We start from the raw sequence: 23,566 nt of genomic DNA, 5'->3' as shown, positions 1-23,566 counted from the left end.
GAAACATTCTTCGAAAGATGGATAGGTAGACGAGGTAGCATAGAGTGGCCTCCAAGATCTCCAGACTTAACACCATTGGATTTTTTCTTATGGGGTTATTTAAAAGATCGCGTTTACAGAACAAATCCAGAAAATCTTGATGAATTAAGACGTAGAATTATTGAGGAAACTGCTCTCATTACAAGAGATATGATTCGACATGCAGTTCAGTCATTTTACATCAGGATTGGTTACTGTCAAGAAAAAAAAATGGAGAACAATTTGAGCATCTGTTAGAAATTTACTCATCTACTATAATAATTCATAAAAACGCCCTAAGTGAGAGGCAAGGGGAACTGACGATAATCCAGCACCCCGACGTGAGAGGCAAGGGGAACTCACGATAATCCAGCACCCCGACGTGAGAGGCAAGGGGAACTCACGATAATCCAGCACCCCGACGTGAGAAGCAAGGGGAACTCACGATAATTCAGCACCCCAAAGGGAACAGAATCCTTCTACGTCCACGTCGTTGTTCCTGGATAGCGCTAAAAGAAGGATTCTGGATTGAGAAACTAGTTTCCTTGTTTAATAATCAAAATAGACACATTTTTGGAGTTTCGATATAAATATACTGTTAATCTTTATTTGACCTCCAGAGGTCACGTCGACCTTGGACCTCAAGGCTTATTTTAACGTAAAATTTGACTCTCTTTCAATTGCCGATGTCAAAAGTGTGGGTTCCCATTTAACAAAAGAAATTTGACCTTGAAATGACCTTGAAGGTGAGGTCCAAGGTCAAATTCAAGGTCATCACTGGATTCATCGTTGAAAGTTACATAAGACCTGACGTTAACAATTTTATTTTTACGACCAACGCTCAGATTTTCAGGGGTTTCCATACTTTTTCCGACATTGACCTCTATTTGACCTCCAGAGGTTACTTTAACCTAATACCTAACCGCGTATCCGGACATAAAATTTCCCGCTCATTTTGATTCCGGCATCAAAAATAGGGGTTCTCATTTGAAAAAATGAGGTTGACCTTGAAATGACCTTGAAGGTAAGGTCCAAGGTCAAATTCAAGGTCAACACTGGATTCCTCGTTGAAAGTTATATAGGATCTGACCTTAAGAATTTTATTTTTATGACCAAACCTCTGAGATTTTCAGGTGTTCCCATACTTTTTCACCACCCTGTATATATATATATATATATATATGTGGCTGGCGGAACGACCGTTGAGTTCGCTCGCCCTGTTTGCCTCTCTCTCTTCCGCGTGCCTTCCACTTCGCCGCTGCCACATCGGTCTTAGTTGATTCGCACTGAGTATCGACGCACGATGTGGCTCTGTTTCAGGTATGATTCCTGACCGGCGTGGATGTTTGGCACGAGAGGGACGGAAGGAGAGCGGGAAACGAAAGAAGAAGAGAGAGCGAAATAGCGTCGCCAGCATGAGTCGCACATGTGTGCGTAGCCGCCGGCGCTCGGCCGTTTAAGTATCTGTAGGGAAGGGCGCGAAAGACGCCGTGGAAAGCGCGAGATTGCGAGGGCAGTAAGGCTTTGACCAGCGACGTGCTTATTAGCTGAATTAGCCACGCGACAAAGTGAGAGTATGGAAGACGCGCGATGAGTTGCTCTTATAAGAACTACGCCAGACATTGGAGGAGAGGACCAACTGCGCCGTGACCAACCAATCCACCTTCACCCATGGGAACTCGCGGGATAATATTGTAAGGCGACGCTTTGTCTCTGCTGCGTTAATTCGCACGGGACAGACTAGCCCGGACTTTGCCCGACGCACAAGTTAAAACGTGCCGGATGTACATAGTGAAATTTGAATAAAAGTGTAATTGACTATAAAGAAATGATTTGATATAACCTATCTCCTCTTATAGTTAGATAAATCGCGACTATTGAGATTGCCGGGTGACTAAAGCCCCTCATTAATTTTTCGCGACGAAGCGATTACGCCTTCCGGACCTTTCCCCTTATAATAATTTGTGACGCGACGTTACTTGGGCTTATTTCCGACACGAAAACTGGAAAATAGAAACGAACGTGTTACATATATATATATATATATATATATATATATATATATATATATATATATAAACATAAGTTACATTCACGTGTTTGCGTACGATGTGACGATTATTAGTTGATACGGATCCTGTTCTTTTAGAATATTAAATTGATAATTCCTTATTTATGTGTATTAACGACAAGAAATAAAACAACAATTTTAGATATATCCATATGTGTTTATCCGATCACCGTGCGTGTACTCGAATTCTCTCTCGGCGAGTAACTTTGACGGTCACTGTTTAGCTAATAGTTAATAATAACATTGAAGTGCTTAGATCGCGATGTCGTGCAGTTGCCTTAGAACCAAATATTCCACAATTAAAGCATGTGCGCGAGCCGGGGTGTCCGTAGAGCTTTGCAACCGCCCGAGTCTGAGACCGCTTGGCTATTAAAAGGGCCTGCACTTTACGAGGCGAATTTGTACTTAACAGCTACTATAATAATAATAATAATGATTTTGAGATAGATTTGTCTATTCACTTTTATGTTGTAAAAGTTAGAATAAATGTTTGGGATAATGGATAATACTGACAGTTTATTGTAATTTAAGGGAGTTATGCACCTACTCGCTTAGTCAAAAAAGTTAAATATTTAGGTTGACTACAACGGTAGTCGATCTTGCAACGTTGCGTCTTCTTTCTTTGTGTGCGCGCATGTGTGTACGTTGCTAATCATCAATGTGGTTGTTCACAACAAGTTGTTCGTATACGCTTACTATATTTATTTATTACACGAATAAATATGAATAATTATATATTAGACTTTATTTAAAACAACTTGATTTCTCAAATAAATTCTAATTATCGAACAGTACGAACTATTGAAAAGGTAGAATTCATTCGTATCAAAGGGTCTAGCCAGGTAAGATAGTGAAATCTGCCTTTGAACGGTGAGGGAAACGGAATATACCCTTTCATTCCTCATGTATAGAAACCCCTTTTCCCAAATTTTCAGACCCCTAGACCCCAGGGGGGCCGGCTGAGACGTGACTATACGCTTTTCAGTTTTTTAACGATGTCTCGGTCAATTTTGAAGCAAGAAAAAAAACAGAAAAACCAAATTGTAGGATTTTTTGAGCCCCACAAACCTATGTGACTCAAAAAATTTTTAGCGGGAAATTCAAATTTTCACAGCCTTTTGAAAACTTTAAAAATTCGTATTAAAAAAACAAAGACCGACTCACCGCTGAAAAAAATATATCTTACGTATTTTTTGCACAAAAATGCCTGTGATTTTTTTCAGATTTTTAAAAGTGGTGGAACGACCTTGAAAAAAATAAAAATCTCTAAAAAACACCTTTTTTCGACTCTAGCTCTTTATAAATCAATTCTATGCTGAAATCGACTACGCCATCGTATTCTTACCAGAAATTATTGTTTTCATTCAATTATAAGCGTGATAATGTTTCTGTCTATTTTTGTGAGAGATAAATAGAACTGTATTTGTTTAATAGGTATAGAAACCTGTGGTTATCGCCGAAGAGGTATACGTTCTTTCTTTCTGGGTCTTAGGTTCCCAGCTGATTCATTTTTTTTTTTCAAAAAAAAAAAAAAAATTAATAAGCTACCCAGTCGAAGACCATATGGGTTTGGTCAAAAAATAAATTTTCCGTGGACTTGGAACATAAGTTTGACAACCAAAAACAAGTATTTTCCACTGGTAAAACTTGCCCCACTGATCTCTTTAGACTTTCCGTCTGTATCACACTCATTATTCAATATCACATGGATTACCCGAGTACATTATTAGCATAACATACACTGCTAATTTAGTAACCGACCACAACAGAATCATAATTGAAGCCCTCCATCATGTTGAACTAAATTAATATTTGGACGTAACTTTGATAAATAAATTCAATATATTGACATTCTAAATGCTTCTGTGATAATCAACAAATAATACCAACCTGTGAGCCAGCTGATCCAAATGTATTTTTCATTCTTTATCCTTTTAATCTACTCTATATTATAATACTTAATACATAATATGTATATATATATGTGTGTGTGTGTGTGTGTGTATTAATCATTAATTGGATAATTGATAAAGTCGTTTATTCCAGGTCCAGACTATACCATGTCTACATCAAGTGTTAATGATAAATGTCCGAACTGCGGTTTATCGAAGAAGAAGATGGTCGGGAAAAAGACAAGAGTTGATACAGAGGATGAAGCTATTGCTCTGTCCGATTATTTTGCTACGACAGTCGTAGTTGGAGATACTTTATGTCAGAAATGTGGAGGCGCCGCTCGTTTTGCAAAGTCAAAACAACGAAAAGTCGAAGAAGCGCCAGCCAAAGAAAATACTCCGCAATCCAGCAGTCAAGAATCAACTGCATCTGAGTCATCGCAACAAAGCAAAATTGATCCAAGGTATAGCCCAATTAAGAAAGAAGTTATTGAACAAGAATTTATTCAGTTACCTTTGAAAAGAGTAGTTTCCACTCATGATTATTGTTGCTTATGTTCACTTAAATCAGGACTTATTGTTGTTCCTTTCGAAGCTCGGCGGCAGGCCCTTACTGAAAGAGAGATATTTATCCCAGAGGGTAACCGCTGTTGTCGTAAGCACTTGATAATGAAAAAGTTTTATAATGATGAGTTACTGAATTTGAAACCGATATCCCACTCGAACAATGTAACAGTTGCAGATGTAGCCAAGCTATTCAAAGCTCTAAGTGTAACATCCGACAGAGAATTACACGATAGAATCGGTGATTTTACTATCTCTGAAGATAGAATTAAAACCTTTACTGGACTCAATTGGGAACAAATCATAGAATTGCGCGAAATGGCAGTTTCCCTGAGGAATACTGATAATCGGACAGTTACGCAGACACTCGTTGTTTTTTTATTTAGATTGAGAACTGGAAATTCCAATGAAATGATTTGCTCTGTCCTTGGCCTTGATCGTCATCAACAAGTCTCGGAATTTTCAAAATCTGTTTTGAGTTCTTTTGAAAGAGACATATTGCCTTCACGTTTTGGTTTGAGAAGCATCGACAGAGATGATTTGATTAAAAATCATTCGACAGTCCTACTTTAAAATCTTCAAGATGTTAGTGATGATAACCTTGGGCCAGTTGCCGATGAAACTTATTGGAAGCACCAGAAAAGCTCAAATAACGAATACCAACGAAGATCATTTTCAGGGCATAAAAAAGTTCCTCTGTGCAAGCCGTTCACTATATGTACGACGGATGGTTATATCGTAGATGTACTAGGACCCTTTTATGCTAAAGAAAATGATGCAAAAATTCTGGAAAAAATTTTAAACGCGAATGACAGCGATTTGAAGAAGCCGATGTGCAAAAAGGATGATGTTTTTATTCTCGATCGCGTCTTTCGTGACATAGTATCGCAATTAGAAAGTGATGGGTACAGGGTTCTCATGCCAGCGTTGAAAGATAGAAATCTTAAACAACTATCCGCGGAAGATTCGAATAAATCTCGACTTGTAACGATGCTTCGATGGGTTGTGGAAGCTGTTCATGGTAATGTAGCTTAGAAGTACAAGTTCTTTCATCAGCAATTGGACAACCGTTACTTACCCGAAGCTGATCTCTATTGCAGAATAGTTTGCTTTTTAATAAATCAATTTGGTAAACGACTTATCTCAAGAGCTGCTACAGATGACGAAGTACTGAATTATATACTTAACAGAAATTCCAATGAAAATAGCCTAGCCACAGAAGTGATTTTAGAAAAGTATAATCGAAGGAAAAGCTTATTCCAAAAGTTGACGTCTGCTGACTTACAAGATTTTCCTGAAATGACGGAGCAGGATTTAGTAAAACTATACAGTGGAACGTATCAACTCAAACAAGCCATATCCTACTTAGCTGAAATGCTGGGCGAGAATAATGAGATAAATGTTAGTTATTTCAAAGAATCTGCTGATCTTCTGAAAGTACGAGTTAGATCGAGACACATCGAAAGTAAGACGTATAACTGCTACATCCAGTACAAACCCAATACTATTGGCTGTTCCGGTATAGTCCGTTTTTGCTGTGAGTGTGCTAATGGAATGAGAACAATCGGTTGCTGCTCTCACGTGGCTGCCGTTATTTATTATTTGGCGTATGCTAGATTTCAATCCTGCATTGTTAAACCTGCTGAACATCTCACAAGGATTTATGAACAAGATCATGTGGTTACTTCTATCGAAGAAGATAGCGATGATGATTAACATTCGAAGCGTGGTCGCAGATTATATATAATTATATAGCTAATTTTATTTTTTTTAAATATTATATTATTGAATAATAATTTATTCGTTCCTACTTTATTCATCCTCTTATTATTTATTGAGTACACACAAACATGAACTTCAAATATAGTAAAAAAAATATGATGACGCAAACGGATTCATAGTAAAATCTCTCTACAAAGCGTCAGCGGCCAAATACATAATTTTTTTACTTCCAATGTTTTCTGGGTAAGTTCAACGATAGAACAAATTGCTCCATCGTATTCCATGTAAAAAGGAACAGTATAAGTATATATTACTTTTTTTTTAAATTACATTCTAAGCTAACAATAATTTCAAACATTGCGAGCCGGTCCGATCAACTTTACTTGGCGAATTATTGAAGGGATGCAAAAATCCTAGAAAAAAAAATATATATACGTTTCCGATGTATTTTTTTGCGTAGAATACGATGGCGTAGTCGATTTCAGCATAGAATTGATATATAAGGAGCTAGAGTCGAAAAAAGGTGTTTTTTAGAGATTTTTATTTTTTTCAAGGTCGTTCCACCACTTTTAAAAATCTGAAAAAAATCACAGACATTTTTGTGCAAAAAATACGTAAGATATATTTTTTTCAACGGTGAGTCGGTCTTTGTTTTTTTAATACGAATTTTTAAAGTTTTCAAAAGGCTGTGAAAATTTGAATTTCCCGCTAAAAATTTTTTGAGTCGCATAGGTTTGTGGGGCTCAAAAAATCCTACAATTTGGTTTTTCTGTTTTTTTTCTAGCTTCAAAATTGACCGAGACATCGTTAAAAAACTGAAAAGCGTATAGTCACGTCTCAGCCGGCCCCCCTGGGGTCTAGGGGTCTGAAAATTTGGGAAAAGGGGTTTCTATACATGAGGAATGAAAGGGTATATTCCGTTTCCCTCACCGTTCAAAGGCAGATTTCACTATCTTACCTGGCTAGACCCTTTGGCGCACATAGCCTACGTATGCGACGTTGCTACATGTGTAACCATAGACACAAAAAACAGCTGTTTGCTGATTTTATCATTTTTTTATTATTGCTAGAGCCAACCTTTGTATGTTATTGAAGTTGAAAAATATTTCCGGATATGTTATCTATAAGATGATATAATTTCATTATAATCTGTTCGTCAATTGAAAAGATATCAACGATAATTTACGATCAACTCCATGATTCTCCATAAGACCATGTGTTAATTTGTTCGTAGCAATGTAAAATAGAAATTGGAATATCTCCTGTAAAATCCAACGGTAACCCACGAAAATTGATTTACGTGAATAATTCATCACTAATTGACGCTCTGTGAAGTTTGGAAATTTTCTGTTCGTTAATTCTTCCAGGTATATAACTCTTTTAATACAGTAAAGAATATAATCGATTTCTCATAAGAATCTATTTATTAACGAAAATAATGAGATGTTAATATCACCTATTATTTATTATTTTATTCGTACTCTCGTAGTCTGTCACATTAATGAGTAAGAATTTGTTTCAACTTTGAAAATTGCTGATGAATATTAAGTTTGAAATAAAATTATAAATGAATATCTATGATTATATGAATTGGATTTAAGGAAAGATAGACTTTACCCTGGTTTCTTATGGTACGAAGTGTCCCATAAGCAGAGCTTAAATCTCGAGATTGTTGAAAAAAGGATGTGATTCAGCCCAAGTTTCTCATAGCGCGAAATGTTCTATGAGTCGAGCGTAAATTACAAAAGGAAAGGAAAGAATTGCTTAGTTAATCACTTGAGAGAAAGAACTTAGGTATAAGCCAAGTTTATTCGATCTCGAGAGCTCTCTTTGCAAGGCTAGGAGAGAATGTTAGCCTGTGCCAAAATCAGCGTATTTATACACAGATTTTCCCGCCTCTTTTCGCAGGACAGCCCTCTTCAAGCTGTTTACACAAGTGTGTAAAATCATTTTTCCTTGTTTACAAGAGAATAGACAGCAATAACGAAATTTTAAAGCATGTAAAATTAACAGAATTAGATATGCATTATTTAAGTATAATTTACATTTATCGCAAAGAGTATAGTCAAATGTTATCAACAAATAAAGTTATTTAATATAGTAATGCAATATTTGCAATATAAAAATAATAAAATTTTACATATATCAATAGTTTATCGCTTGTAAAAGTAATTCCGTAAAAGAACCACTTAAATTAGTTAATTACATTTGATTTATAATTAATTTTCGTATTTTTGCAAAATTTTATAATGCAAATAATAAATCAGTTAATTAAAATTAATTAATTATAAAAATATCGTTGTTATGTACAAAATTAACGTTTTTGATTCATATGTAATTATTTGTTTAAATAAATTATTAATTGTCTATTTATTGATAACAGTAATAACTCATGTTTCTTATACAGTCATCTTGAATTTAGAGTACCCGCTTTATTATAATAATTAACATTTACAACGTAATAAACAAATTAAATTTACATATTAAAATTTAATATGATTTAGTAGTTAAAACTAATTAAAAATATTATAATTTTAATCTTTGCCCTAAAATCTATATAAAAATTGCTTTGTTACATTGAAATTACTCTTAATTAATGCATTTTAATTGAAAAATAAAAACTATTATATCTATATCTATAAGTAGAGTGACGTCACGCTCCTTATATGGTCATAAAATTTGACTCTAGCACTTATATGATCATATAATATGAGAGATAGCGCCGTTTCATATTCTAATTAATGTAAGTAGATTGACGGGTTTAGCGGGTTGCGGTAATCCAGTGGAAATAAGAGAAGAGCTCATAGACAGGACCGCTACAATAAGGTGAATAAATATCTCTATGTGAATCTAGCTCTAAAAATGAAGATACGTCACAATTTTCAAATGTATATAATAATACAGTTGTTATAATACTTATATGTTATAATACTGATAGATATTACTGTTACGTCTCACGTAACGGCCGCGAATTGACAAGAATTACTCAATCGCGACTGTCTCTTTTTGGACAACGCGTAAGCGCTTTACCACGGGTGCGAGACTCAAATGAAAGCAGAGCGGCAACGTATCTAAAGTACTGAGTGAAAAAGTAATAATTAAACAATTTACCTGCAGTTTAACTGGACCAGAAACTCGTACCTTAGAAGCCAGAGATGTAACGTGGATTAGGTATAACTCACAAATAACATATTATAGAAATAGATTTATAATATTTATTGATCAAATTACAGAAGCTACGTAGTGTTACAGAGTAGAATACAGAGTGTATGTTACAATTGTTTTGCGTCGTATTTTATAGCATAAAATACATAAAAACTGATCAATAAAAGGTTAATCCCAGAAGGGGTAAGTGCGTCACCGAGATGAAAGTCAGCTATTAAATGATTATTGCTTTTAATTAAGAGAACACCCCTTCCATAAAAAATTCAAATTTTACCGCTATAAAATAGCCTGACTCGTCCTCGACGTAACACGCCCGCCCCTAGAGACCAGCGACGCAGGGCGCTTGCAAGTTGCACCTGCTTATTTGAAATTGCGTACATCAAGATAATATATTTATACCTTGCACATAATGAAGTTACAATAAACACTAGGTACTAAACACCCAGTGATTTTATACATATATATGTTTGAAAGAGAAAAACTTCGAAGCATTATAAAGTCTCTAATTTTCAAAAGGCAAGAAACCACCACTCCACACTACATTTAATCTTCTTAAAAATATTTCTTCTCTTATAGTGCCAGGTTTACATATACGGCCCTTTCTCCAGGTTGAAGGACATTCTCATGGGCAGTTGACCAGCACTCTCAACAGATGAGGAAAATATTTTTTGGTCCGTGGCTTAAGTATTTCAAAACGCACAGCTTACAAAAACGCCACACCGGTAGAGGCCGGGAGCACTGTACATAGTTGTCAAAGGTTAGTAGGTCCGCAAAACGTGTACCTCCATAAGGCAAATGTATAAATTCGGCGTATGTTCTTCCGCGTTCTATTCTTTCTCCATGAAAATATGCTACAAGATAGTCTATCCATACTTGCATATCTTCTCTCGTACATTCATCCGGTGGCCGAGGAACATACTCTACATATTGTAACTGATCATTTTCGTATCTTAACTGCCACCTTTTCATGATGATTCGAAGCTGCTTATTCGTTATATCTGGTCCGAGTACTATCGGTAGGATTAGGACGTATTCCATCATACGAGCACAATCCTTCGATGCTTTTCGGTAGTCTTCGCAGCTCTCATAGCAAATCTGCCCTAAGACTTGGGCCTGATTTGTAGGGTTACCCGCTCTGTATGGTCGCCCCATTTTCACTGTCTCACTGTTTAACCACAAGATGATTCCTCGTCGATACATTTCCGGTAAAACCACGTTGTCGTATGGTTCCGGACTGTTGAACAAGTTTAAGGGATCACTTTTCATTCCTTCTGTGATCACAAATCCGTGGTTTTCTTCATAAACTTCTTCCAACTTTTGCAAGACCCTATTTACGAATATGTTATACAATTACTTATAGAGACACAGACACAAAACTAGTTGACACTATGCTGTCTTACTGGCAACTAAGTCCCCTTTATTTTATTCTACCTTTCAAACCGAGGGCTTAATCACTAGTCTAGCTATAAAATTTTAATTTTTATTTCTTTCCTACTGCTAGATACTACTTAATTTATTCGAACGCCAGGTGTCGAATTTAGTGTACTCTATGTCAACTATTTTTGGAGGAGCCTTACCAGGAAATTGCAGTATAAATTCATTCTACTAATAATTTATTTATTTATTTCTATTTTTATATAAAAATAGCCCCCAAAAAAATTTATTCACTAAAATTTAGCCAATAGTTACTGTTTTCTGAAAATAGTTGGTCTACTTGCGTACTCTACGCCTGAATTAATTCATTACCTCCTTGATGGAACCGGCACCTTTCGTCATCATTTTCTAATGTTCTGCAAAGGGGCATTCCAAAATTTGCATTAACACATCCTTATACTGTTTGCTTAAACGTAACGCCCTGCAGTAACGACAATTACGTACTGCTAATAATGGTACTTGACACACTGCACAATATCCAAACGTAAGGCGGTTATCTGTATTAAGACTACCATAATCTATCTTAAACAGATGCTGAATAAAGATATCAGTACTTTCACTCACGGTTCGAAATAGCAAATTTTGGCTCCTGAATAAATTATCTTTTGGTATTGTAAGATATTCAGGATATTGAAATATCTCATTATTGCTTCTTAATGTAAAACGTATGCCTCTGGCTTGTTGTTGTGCCACTGTGAGTCCTTGTATTATTGGACCTAGCAGTGAATACCCCATCTTTGTTACACTTTTCTTGCATATTTCTTGAAATTCTGATGAGTTATTATATATTATTTCCCCGATTAATTCATACGTGTTGGTTGGCTGGAAAGTCCAAACTTTGTATCCGTATTCACTTGCTGTTTTGTTCAACCAGCGGCAAGCTCCCCAGCGATAAATATAGAACGGTTTGGGTGTCCAACAGTAGTTTTAACTAGTTTCGAACAGTCCTAGAGGGTCTCGTTGCATAACACCTTCCTCGTTAAAGAGAAAACCGTGGCAAAATCCTCTTTCACTTATGAGTTTGATGGAAACACAGTGAACGTACATTTTTCACTGGACTGTATTAATTGCTTGTTCTGGTGTTTTCTATAGACTAATTAATTTCCTCTTACTTCATTCGTTTTAATAGTGATTTTTTTCTAATTCCCTACTTCTTTCTTTCTACTTTTATGTTCCTGGATGATTACCATTTTACAATCCATGACCTACTCTAGTCACACTAGGAAGGCTTTATTACCCACACCTGGCCTAATACTACGAATAACGTTCCCTCGGAAAGCTAAATATTTCATATGAATGCTAAAACTGCAACTAGGCGGCTGACTCCCTTAATAACAGGTATACTTATTTATTCTTTGATATTTATTGGTTCTGAGCTTTCGATTCCTATTTGTTCTGACGAGTCCTTCTTTAATTCTTCATCCTGGGTTGATTCTAATAGAGTTGGTAACATATTTTCATAGTCATGAACCTTTTTAGGAGGTATACTATACTTTTTAGGGTATCTCGTAAAACGGTGGCCCCGTAAAATCGTATCTAAATCCGGTATCTAATTTCGACATTGGTACATATGTTTCACTTACTGTAATGCCTCTTCTACTTTGTTTTTTGTTGACATAACGATATACTATTAACATAATTAGAGAGCTTATAATTAAACATAAAATTGCAATGCTGATACAAATAAGGTTCCAAGTTGACAAGTTCATTGTTTTTGATTATACTTTTGTTGTTAGGGTATTGATCGGTTTTATCTAAATTTTAGTTGTACTATCCAACCGCTGGTCTATATTCAAAAGGGTTAGTCGAAAAGGCGGAATAATTAGATTTTTTATTACTGTATTGCCGGTCGCACCTGTATATGGGTAATTCTTGGCTATTTCGATTGACTTGTAACCCTTAGGTTGCGGATTTTTTTTTAATTTGGCACAATTGTTCTACATATAAAAGTGAGATTTTTCCCCAAATTTTGAAGACGATACATTAATTATATCAAAAGTTATTAACAATTCAAGAAAAATGATAAAAAATTTTCAAACGGCTATATTTTAAAAACTAATAAAGATATCGAAGTCGGATTTTTTAAAAAATACTTATAATGCTTTAAAATATCGAAATAATTACAACAATAAACAATAAAAAGTTTTTTTCGAAAGTTATTAACTTTTTGTTTAAACAATTGCTAATATCTCAAAAATTATATATTTTTTTTAAATTCTTGCTCCTGCATGTTCCTGAGAATTTTTGTTATCGAAATCAATCATAAAATTCAAGGGCCCGACATATCGGAAAGCGTAGCCCTAATCTATTAAATTCGAACCAATCTTCAAACTTATTTGTAAAAACTTTTAAATATTCGTTTAATGAGGAGTGTTGTCTTTCTTTTAATCCATTTGATTCAGGATGAAAAGCGCTTGAGCGAAATTGTTTAATACGAAATCTTTTTGTAACTTATAACGGGGTTTTGGCTGACCCGCCGTTACATTCGAGAGGATGGATTAGTTGACAGCTCGGCTTAATAAATAACTAATGCCACCAGGCTAGTGCACTGGCACCTGTGTGGCCAAGCCTTTTAACCAGCCACGATATCAAGTAGCCTCGTGGCCAGCGTAGAGCGTCGCAGGTAGCAGTGGCTGAAAAACGCGAAAAGTAGTGACGAGCGCAGAGAATTCGCCAAGGAATGGAGGTGAGAGTCGGGCGCAAAGTCAAAGAAACGCAGGGAATAAGAAGGATAAGAATAATTTATATAAAGCATCAAAGAGAAAGCGTACAGAGTAGTAAATCGGTAAAGAGAGAGAGAGAAGCGAGCAATCAAGCAAGAGAGAGCTAAACGAGTCGGTACTTACAATGAGGCGACAATGGCCAGGCCCTTCGTACAATAAACGCTCGCTCGCTGAACAGCGCTCCCGGACGCCGGTTGCAGTGGTGACGAAGTGTGGGGCAACCTAGCGTTATGTCCTTGCACACACACACACACACTGTCTTGTGAAAATGCCGCACCACTGCACGCACTCGCGGATAAGTTAAGGCGACGCCAGATCGAAAGTCCGAGTACGTAAAAAAAAAGACCAAGGATCGCTGAACAACGGCAACGGCCGAAGCAAAAAAAAACCTATTCAGCGCGCGCTCCAAAACACGTGTCGCCCGCGTTACGTCCGCCAGTCAATTCGCCTCCGAGGCGTCCCCACTCTTTCGTCACGCTTTTCGGCAGCGCGATCACACACACATACACGCGAACGCGACTCTCTCTCTGCCTATAGGCTCGTTAATAGACATAACGCGCTCTCTCTCTTATCTTTTACTTCGCCGTTGTCGGCTGCTGCAGGCTGCTGTATAATATAATATGAATCTGAATATAGTATAAGTATAAGAATTATGTATATGCATGTATGGGAAGAGAGAGACATAACGAATGAATTAAATTCGTTATATGCCCCTCCCCCAGACGTTGGTAGCGGGAGCGGTACCAACTCGAAAAGTAGTCTCTCTCTCGATAAAAAGGGGAAACTATAATTGTGAAGAAAAATAACATTTTATTTTATAAAGTCTATAGAAAAATAAAAAAAATTAGTACATGAATATGTTGCTCTCTCTCTCTTTTTACAAGAGCAATTTTAAACTAAAGTATAGTTTATACGCACAACGGCGCGGGGAAAAACATAAGAGTGCAAAACACAAAAGAAAAGGGACTAAATAGGCACGGCCATAAACAAAAACGAGCGCAGAAGGCGCAATCTTATCCTTCTTCTTTTGATTAAGGCAGGGCCGTGTCAAAGTCTAGGCGCCGAAGACGCAATCTTCTTTCTTCCTTCTTGACGACAGAGAGAAGACGGCGGTGGAATGGCCTTAGCGAGGAGCGCCTCGAGGTCCTAGCTCGGCGGAGTAATCGTACTTCTGCTCCAGACCCTGCTCGAATTTCCAATGTTGAAAGAAATTCGGGCAGTTGTCTGACCTCGACACTGAAGTCAGATTATATCCGGAGCAGAAGCGTACTCCGTATTTTGTGGGAGTTGGGCCTTCGAATTTGCCGCAAGGCTGTTCTTCGAAACGATACAGCATGGCGAAGTACTGTGGAACCAGGTTTCCATTGGCCGCGCAGTACGTCCGGCGGTCGTCTTGGGCCGCCCTGGCCGCTTCCAGGCGCTGCTCCTTGGTCCATGGTCCGTTGCCCTGAGCAGCTGATCCTGCTGCATTCGGGGCAGTACCAGAAGGGCGGGCGGTCCTCTGTGAGGCCGAGCCGAAAGAGGACCGTCGGTCGCTAGAGGCAGGGTCAATGGAGGGGCGAGCCCTGGTCAAGGCAGTGCCAGAAGGACCAGGGGCACCTAGTAAGGCCGAGGCCTGTAGGTTGAGGGCCTCGATCCTCTCTTGAAGGACCAAAAGCTCTTGACGCTTTTGCTCCTGTTCGGCCGCAAGGCGAGCGCTCTCATCTCGGGCCCTTCTTGCCTCTACCCATCGAGTGGCTGTCTCTGCCAAGAAGGCCTTCTTCTCTAATTCTCTTTCGACCTTCCTGATAAAATCCGAGGAGGCGCAGGCTCTGACGCGTGCGTCAGGATGTTCTGTGAAGTTCAGAACGTCCTGAAATGCCAGGCACTCGGCCTGCTCGGCGGCTAGCCTCGCTCGGCGGGCACTGCGGGCAGCAGCCTCCACGGCGGCCCAGCGCTCCGGCCAGCTGATGTTTTCTTCATCCTGGACTCCCTGGGCCAATGCCTCTGGAGTCGAGGAGGAGGCAGTGTTGCCCATCAGCATACGCCCTTCGACTGGGGCTGCTGCGGGAGTATTGTTGCCCGCAGGTTGGCCTTGCCTTTGTGTCCAGCACTGCAGAAGGTCGCTGATGCTGGGGACTCCGTGTGCGGGAGCGTCTTGGGGATCGCCCAACGACAAGAGCTGCTGGGCGACCCAGTTCTGGAGCCTCAGCATCGCTTCCATTGGTCCCTCCAAGGTGAAGGTGACTCTCTCCTGGTTCTTCTTGACAGGCAGCATCCTCTGCAAAGCGTTGGAATGATGGAGCGATATAGGGCATAATAAAAAAAAATAGTGGCAAGGTCAAACGAGCAGAAGCAGCAGGAAGCATAAGCTGTGAGAAGGGTTAAAGGCAGAAGCAAGAGTAGCCGGGAGCGGCTTGAAAAAAAAACATAGCTTAAGCGTCGCGCTTGTTTCTTGCGCGTAAGCGTCGGGGCGAAGCCATGACAGGTGGCGGAGCCGCCTTTTTCGAGCCAAGTGGCCGTCCCCGCTTGCGCGGAACGGCTACTATCGGATCTGGCAAGGCCTGGCTCTTATTAAGCTGAATTGAGGTGTCAGCCGATGGAGAAGGTGAAGGGGCCACTACTGATTCATTGGCCTTAGACTGCTCAGCAGCCTGGTCATTCAAGAACTTTTCGGTTCCACTCTCAGAGGCGTCTCCGCTGTCAATTGTCTCATTTGTAGGGAACTGCTCGTCATCGAAGCAAGGCTTTAAGTCGCATACGGCCACCTTTCTGATATCAACCCCATTTTCCGTTTGGAGTTGATACGAGTTCATGCCGAGGCGAGTCGTTACAACAAAAGGCCCTGCGTATTTAGGACAAAGCTTAGCAGCTATGGCCTTGGCAGCCGAAGAGAGCACGCGATTTCTCGCCCATACTTTATCGTCCACGCCATAATCGATGTCGCGATGTTTCTGGTTATAGTACTTCTCCTGCCTGGCTTGAGCAGTCTTAGAGTTTTCGAGCGCGTTTGCTCGAAAATCGTCGAGTTTGCTCATGCGGGAGTGCCAGTCGGCTCGAGCGGCAGCCTCGAGCTGTTCGACAGCTGCGCGCTCCTCCGCGCGTCGAGCATTACTTGGCGGCTCTGGGTGCCGCCCGTAGTTAAGAAAAGCCGGGCTAGAGCGTGTAGCTTCATGAATGGCCGTGTTATAAGCAAACGCGTGCTCGTCAATCAGCTCATACCATCGAGTGTGATTCTCGATGATTGCAGCAATCATGGTTTTGACTGTGCGATTGACCCGCTCTGTCGAGTTTGATTTTGGTGAATACGGAGCGCAGGTCCCATGAACAACTCTATGAGCCCCTAAAAACGAATCAACCATCGTGTTTTTAAAAGGCGTGCCATTGTCAGACAGGAATCGTTCCGGAATCCCGAAACGTAAGAAAATACGATGGTTAATTTCCTTTTTAATTGTCTTGGCATTGGCCGTACGCACCGGGATGCATTCTATCCACCTAGTGAAAACATCTATGAAAATCAATAGATGTTCATGACCTTGAGGCGAACGAGGGAAAGGGCCCATCAGATCGCCGCAGACAACCTCCCATGGACGGGTGACAATATGTTTGCCCATAAGTCCAGCGGGCGGCTTTCGCTCAACTTTCATTTGCTGGAAAACTTGACAGTTGCGTACGAAATGTGCAACGTCTTTGTAAAGGGCCGGCCAATAATAGCGGAGCACTGCCCTTTGGTGAGTCTTATAGCGGCCGAGATGCCCGGCCGTAGGCTCATCATGGCATTCCGCGAGAACTTGCTCGCGCTGTTCCCGCGGAAGCACTAACTTCCACGCTTCCTCGTCGTGGCCCATCAAGTCGTCGACGATGAGGTCCGGCCGGTAAACAAATAAGCGGCTGTCGACGATTTTCCAATAGGGATGAGCCCGCGGCTCGTCGGCTACTTGCTTGAACTTACGCAAATACCACTTATCTTTAGTGGGCTCGTCGACATTGAGGGACGCGAGGGAAGTTTCGACGTCCTCGTCAGTCTCGTACATACGAGACAGTGCATCAGGGACGACATTGTCTTTGCCCTTTCGATGCACGATGTCAAAGTCGTAGGCTTGCAGGCGCAACGACCATCGGCCTAGCTTGCCGTTTGGGCTTCTCAAATTTTGCAGCCAGACGAGGCTATGGTGATCGGTCACGACGGTGAAGTGATAGCCTTCAATATATGGTCGAAATTTTTCTATCGCCCAAATAACTGCGAGGCATTCACGTTCCGTCACCGATAGCCTTCGTTCAGTGGCTGTGAGGACACGACTAGCAAAACAAAGAGGACGTTCTTCTCCGCTAATTTTCTGGAGAAGAACACTGCCAAGGCCGGTATCACTGGCGTCGCACTCCACGATGAACGGCGCGTTGAAATCGGGCCTGGCCAAAACGGGTGCCGACGCAAGTAAGGCTTTTACTTGTTTGAAAGCCGCCTAGTGCTCGTCAGTCCACACATAAGTAGAATCTTTTCGGGTAAGTGAAGTAAGAGGCTCGGCCAAGGTCGTAAAATCTCCTAGGAATTTGCGATACCAAGAGGCCATGCCAAGAAAACGACGTAAATGTCGCAAATTCCTCGGCGCAGGGTAGTCTAAAATGGACTGTACCCTTTCAGGATCAGGGCGACAGCCGTCACGATTAACTAGCACGCCGAGATAGCGAATCTCGGACATGCAAATCTTTGACTTCTTACGATTTATCGTAAGGCCTGCCTCGTTGAGTCTTTTTAAAATCAACGTGAGCCACTTCACATGGTCGGCAAATGTCTCGGTGGCGATGATCAAGTCATCTAAATATGCAAAAGCAAAAGGTTCCATTTCTGGCGTGATAATTTTATCCGCCAGCATTTGAAAAGTGGCAGGGCCACCGGCCAAGCCATATGGCATTCGCACGAACTCAAACAGGCCCATGCCAGGAACTGTGAAGGCCGTAATCGGTACCGACCTCTCCGTGAGAGGTATTTGCCTAAAGGCTCCAGAGCAGTCTAGAGCGCTGATGTACTTTGCGTGTTGGATTTTACGCAAAATAATATCCATAAAGGGCAAAGGGTAGGCCGAAATTTTCGACACTGCATTGACTTTTCTGTAGTCAATGCAGAATCGATACGAGCCATCGGGCTTAAGAGTCATAACGACTGGACTTGACCACTCGCTCGTGGATTTCCGGATGATTCCCATCCTTAACATTTTGTGCACTTGAGCGTGCATCTCGTCCGCTATTTTCTTAGATACTGGGTAGTACTTTTGTTTTATAGGGCGCGTGCTGGTCAGGTCTATGTCATGCGCGATCCATCCTGTGCAGCCTAACTGTTCACAGGAGGGCTCCGAGAGCAACTCGTGCATGACTTTTTCTATCTCTGCTCTCTGCTCGTCCGTGAGATCTTCGATCCCCAGCGAAGCTAAGGCCATTGCCTCCTCAGATTTCTCCGACGAGAGAACTGCGGGCACGCCTTCTTCGCAGCCATCAAATATCAACTTATTTGTTTTTGGACACAAATAAGCCGAAAAGGCACGTTTGAAGTCGGCGCCAAGGGTGCACTCTGTGTCGACTTCTTTTAGAATGAGAGCATCGATAATATGAGTCACCCCTCCGATCGTGAAGGGTAACTTTACGCCACCAACAATGGGCACGTAATGATCATCTACCGCTCTTGTCCCAGGGCCCACGTACCGATGTATACGCCTATTTAAGGCTGCAGCCATCGAAATGGCACTCGGGCCGAGGACAGTACGGGAAGCTCCGGTATCCCAGAGACCTCTAAACTTATAATCGCCAACATTTACTGTCAGCCACCACCTAGGTGACTTATCGATCAGGGCGCTTGAGACAGTACCTCCATCGCTTGCTGGCTGCACGTCGGAAGGTCTAACCGGGGCTAGCATTGGGTCACCCACCGTGTCGCACAGCGCCTGCGCTACTCCTGTCACGCCACTGACTTCAAAGGTCCGGGTGATAGGGGGAGTCGTCTGGACCTCACTTACTGGCTCCCGCTGGCGTTTTTTGGTTCTTCTTGGTTTATCTGCTTGAGCGAGCATTCGAGACAGGTAAACTTGGTGTAGCCTGGCCAACTGCACTCCCAGCAGAAAACCTTGTCGGCGTCAGGACCAGATTCCTTATTTTTATTTTTATCTGATTTGGGGGCGACCTTCAGAGCACGGCTGCCCGATGGTCGTCCCTCGCCTCCCCAGCCGCCTCGGCCACGGCCGCGGTAATTGCCTCGAGAAGAGTTACCATTTAAACCGTTCCGCAATTTCTTTGTCGCCGCCTCTGATTTTTCACCAGAGTTCTTGTAATTTGCCTATCGAGGCCAAATTCCTTGGCTTTCTTATCAAAAAATTTTGACATTAGCTTCTCCAGCTCGGCTTTGTAAGCTGGGGAAGCCCTGTCGTTCAAAGACGACAGATTCACTGGCTTAGCCTTAGCAGATTTGGTCCGTGGCTTATAAGACGCTTCGGGCCACATACTTTGGTCTGCCGCAGGCGGTGGCTTCCACTGTCCCTGTTCATCGTCTCCGGCCTCTTGGGCTCGGGTCAGTAGCAGCTGCACATCAGTGAGATTGTCCCTGAAGTATTTTAACTTCTTCTTGAGTGGAGGAAGCGTATTATCAATAATGAGATTGATTTGATCCCGAATGTCCCAAGGCGGATCTATCCTTCTTAGTATGGTGAGTAGCGAGACTGCGTATTCCAGTACAGGCTCATCGGCGCCTTGGGTGCGCAAGTGAGCCTCCACTGTCATAGTCCTTTTATTTCTCTTGGACTTGCTGTAAGCGATGATAGCCGCTCCCTTGAAATCGGCGAATGTGGACCACGCAGGCCTCATGGCACGGTACCAAAAGAGAGCTGACTTCTCAAATAAAGGGGTCATAGAATCGAGTAACTCCTCGTCCGCTACTTTATCTAATCGTTTGTTGTCCTCAATCCTCTCTAAGAACTCCTCAATACTAAGGCCTTCGCCTCCGGAAAATTTAATTTTCCATTCTCTGACTGTTTTTCCTAGATGTTTGCTAGAAGAAAGCGAGACGAAGAGTTAAATGTCGTGACCTCTGTGCCATTAGCAGGCGTGCCTCTTGGCCCTTGCTGTGTCGGCGGCACTGGTGTAGCGCTGGGTAAGTCCCCCCTCTCCCAGCACGAGCTTGCGGGAGTGAGCGAGCTTGCGTAAGAGGGCCCAGGGACGCTAGAAGGGGCCGACGAAAAGTTTGGCGACGGCTGTGATTCAGTCGCCGATGAAGGTTTAGTCGTCGAATGAAAAATCGGCGCTTGAGGATCGAGAGACAACGGCATGTTATATCTCTCCGAGCCGTCGAGCTGGTTTGATACATCGTAATAATTTAATTCGAATGTATCCGCGAACTGAACATTTTTATTTTGGTTAGCGTCTAATCTAGCCTGCTCTGCAGCTTGTTGTCGGATTGTGGCCACTACTTGTTTTAACTGCTCTTGCAGCTCTTTATTGAGTGCAACTTCACTCTCTTTTTCTTTTTGTAGCGTGACCAGGTTAGCTTGTAACCCGGCGGCTAAATTTTTGTAGTAAGTGGTCAACGCCTTTAAATTCTCTCTTTCTATATCCTGAGCTTCTATATGCCTCTTGGCCTCAGCTTCTTTCCGCCAAGTTCTGTTTAACTCGCTCGCAATGGCCGGGGAGGCATATTCTACTGCACCGTTTGGCAAGCCTATTCGTACTGTCTTGCTGTGTTCGGTTGTAGCTGTCGTCGTTGCATGTGTGTAAGTAGACACATATGTCGAAGCCGGCGCGCCTGTCATAAAAATCACTTTTTGCGCGCGGTGTGATGTTGCGATTTCCGGGTCGGCCGAAACATCGCGCTCATACAGGCCGATAGTCTGTGGTATCGTTGATTCTTGTTGCTGAATTGTATCTGTTACGTTGCGCGTCGCATCCGCGCCTAACGTAAGTGACATATCGTCTTGTGTGCCTGTCGGCGAACTCGTCTGAATATTCTTTCGAGCGCTATTGCCCGTCTCGAGCTTTGAATTTTCAAAAGACTCGAGAAGTTCATCTGCCTCCATGGCCGCGCGCAAGTCCGCGCGAACTTCTTTTGGCAGGGCCTCTGACTCGAAGAATATACGGGTGAGGTCTTCGCGTCTTTCGTACGCCATATTTTCGTCCTGGTTTTCAATCGCTACAAAATCTTCTGCAGTATAATCGCCGTTCAATCTACGATACAAGCGGTTCACGCGTTCGAATAGTGTACCGTTCGTGTGTAGTTCCAGCTGAGTTAGCATACAATCCACGTCTGTACTAGTAAGGTCTTTTATCCACTTGCAAATTTTTTCGTCAATTTGTTCTTTAAATATTGTTAATTCGCTCAGCGACCAATTGGAAGCCATTATTATAGAATAGAGCTATGCTATTTGCAAAAATAAAATAAAATAGAAGAAGAAAGAAGAAAAAAAAAGAGAAGGAACAAAAAAGGCAATGCCAAAATAACGTGGATTCTATAAGACAACTAGACTACACGGTACAGTCAGTGTAACACGAAAAACTAACGCGCAGGAAAATTTTATACTTGAACGCACCCGTAACAACAACAAAAATAGAGAACGAAGGAGAGGTAAAAAAAGAAAATGGCAACAAGTTACTTTTAAAAAGAAGAGAAAAAAAATTTCTAACTGTTGTAAAAGCTGAGCGCTGCAACTTACAAACTATACCTGTTATGTGTGTATACGCATATATATATATATATATGTACACACATAACCGTGCGCACGCCGCATGAATTGACTGGCCGGCGAACGGAACTCGGTAGAGTCGATTATCGTACTCTACTCGTAATTCGCCAAGCCTTAAGGACGTACAACTGAAATTTTCAGTATATAAAATTTTGTTTCTAAATGCCTCAAGGCCAAGCTCGGAGCTTATAAGTATAGCGCAGCGTATACTTCGCTGCGTATATACTACTTTGCGCGGCCTGACTCTTGCGCGTAAACAAAAGGGGGGAAGGCGCGCACGTTGTTGTTGTCCGCGTCGAGTTTCGTATTCCATAGGCGCTGGAATTCTCGAAAAACGTCCGCGCTCACGAAGATTTCCTCTCGTCGCACTATCTGCCACACAAAGAAAAATTGCCAAATCAGAGGTTGGGCGCCAATATAACGGTAGTTTGGCTGACCCGCCGTTACATTCGAGAGGATGGATTAGTTGACAGCTCGGCTTAATAAATAACTAATGCCACCAGGCTAGTGCACTGGCACCTGTGTGGCCAAGCCTTTTAACCAGCCACGATATCAAGTAGCCTCGTGGCCAGCGTAGAGCGTCGCAGGTAGCAGTGGCTGAAAAACGCGAAAAGTAGTGACGAGCGCAGAGAATTCACCAAGGAATGGAGGTGAGAGTCGGGCGCAAAGTCAAAGAAACGCAGGGAATAAGAAGGATAAGAATAATTTATATAAAGCATCAAAGAGAAAGCGTACAGAGTAGTAAATCGGTAAAGAGAGAGAGAGAGAGAGAAGCGAGCAAGCAAGCAAGAGAGAGCTAAACGAGTCGGTACTTACAATGAGGCGACAATGGCCAGGCCCTCCGTACAATTAACGCTCGCTCGCTGAGCAGCGCTCCCGGACGCCGGTTGCAGTGGTGACGAAGTGTGGGGCTACCTAGCGTTATGTCCTTGCACACACACACACTGTCTTGTGAAAATGCCCAACCACTGCACGCACTCGCGGATAAGTTAAGGCGACGCCAGATCGAAAGTCCGAGTACGCAAAAAAAAAAGACGAAGGATCGCTGAACAACGGCAACGGCCGAAGCAAAAAAAAAACATATTCAGCGCGCGCCCCAAAACACGTGTCGCCCGCGTTACGTCCGCCAGTCAATTCGCCTCCGAGGCGTCCCCACTCTTTCGTCACGCTTTTCGGCAGCGCGACCACACACATATACACGCGAACGCGACTCTCTCTCTGCCTATAGGCTCGTTAATAGACATAGCGCGCTCTCTCTCTTATCTTATACTTTGGCGTTGT

The sequence above is a fragment of the Phymastichus coffea genome, unplaced genomic scaffold (genome assembly GCF_024137745.1).
Source record: "Phymastichus coffea isolate CEN01 unplaced genomic scaffold, Cenicafe_Pcof_1.1 PCOF00018, whole genome shotgun sequence".
In the NCBI taxonomy this organism is placed as follows: domain Eukaryota; kingdom Metazoa; phylum Arthropoda; class Insecta; order Hymenoptera; family Eulophidae; genus Phymastichus; species Phymastichus coffea.
This window is presented reverse-complemented; position numbering follows the sequence as displayed.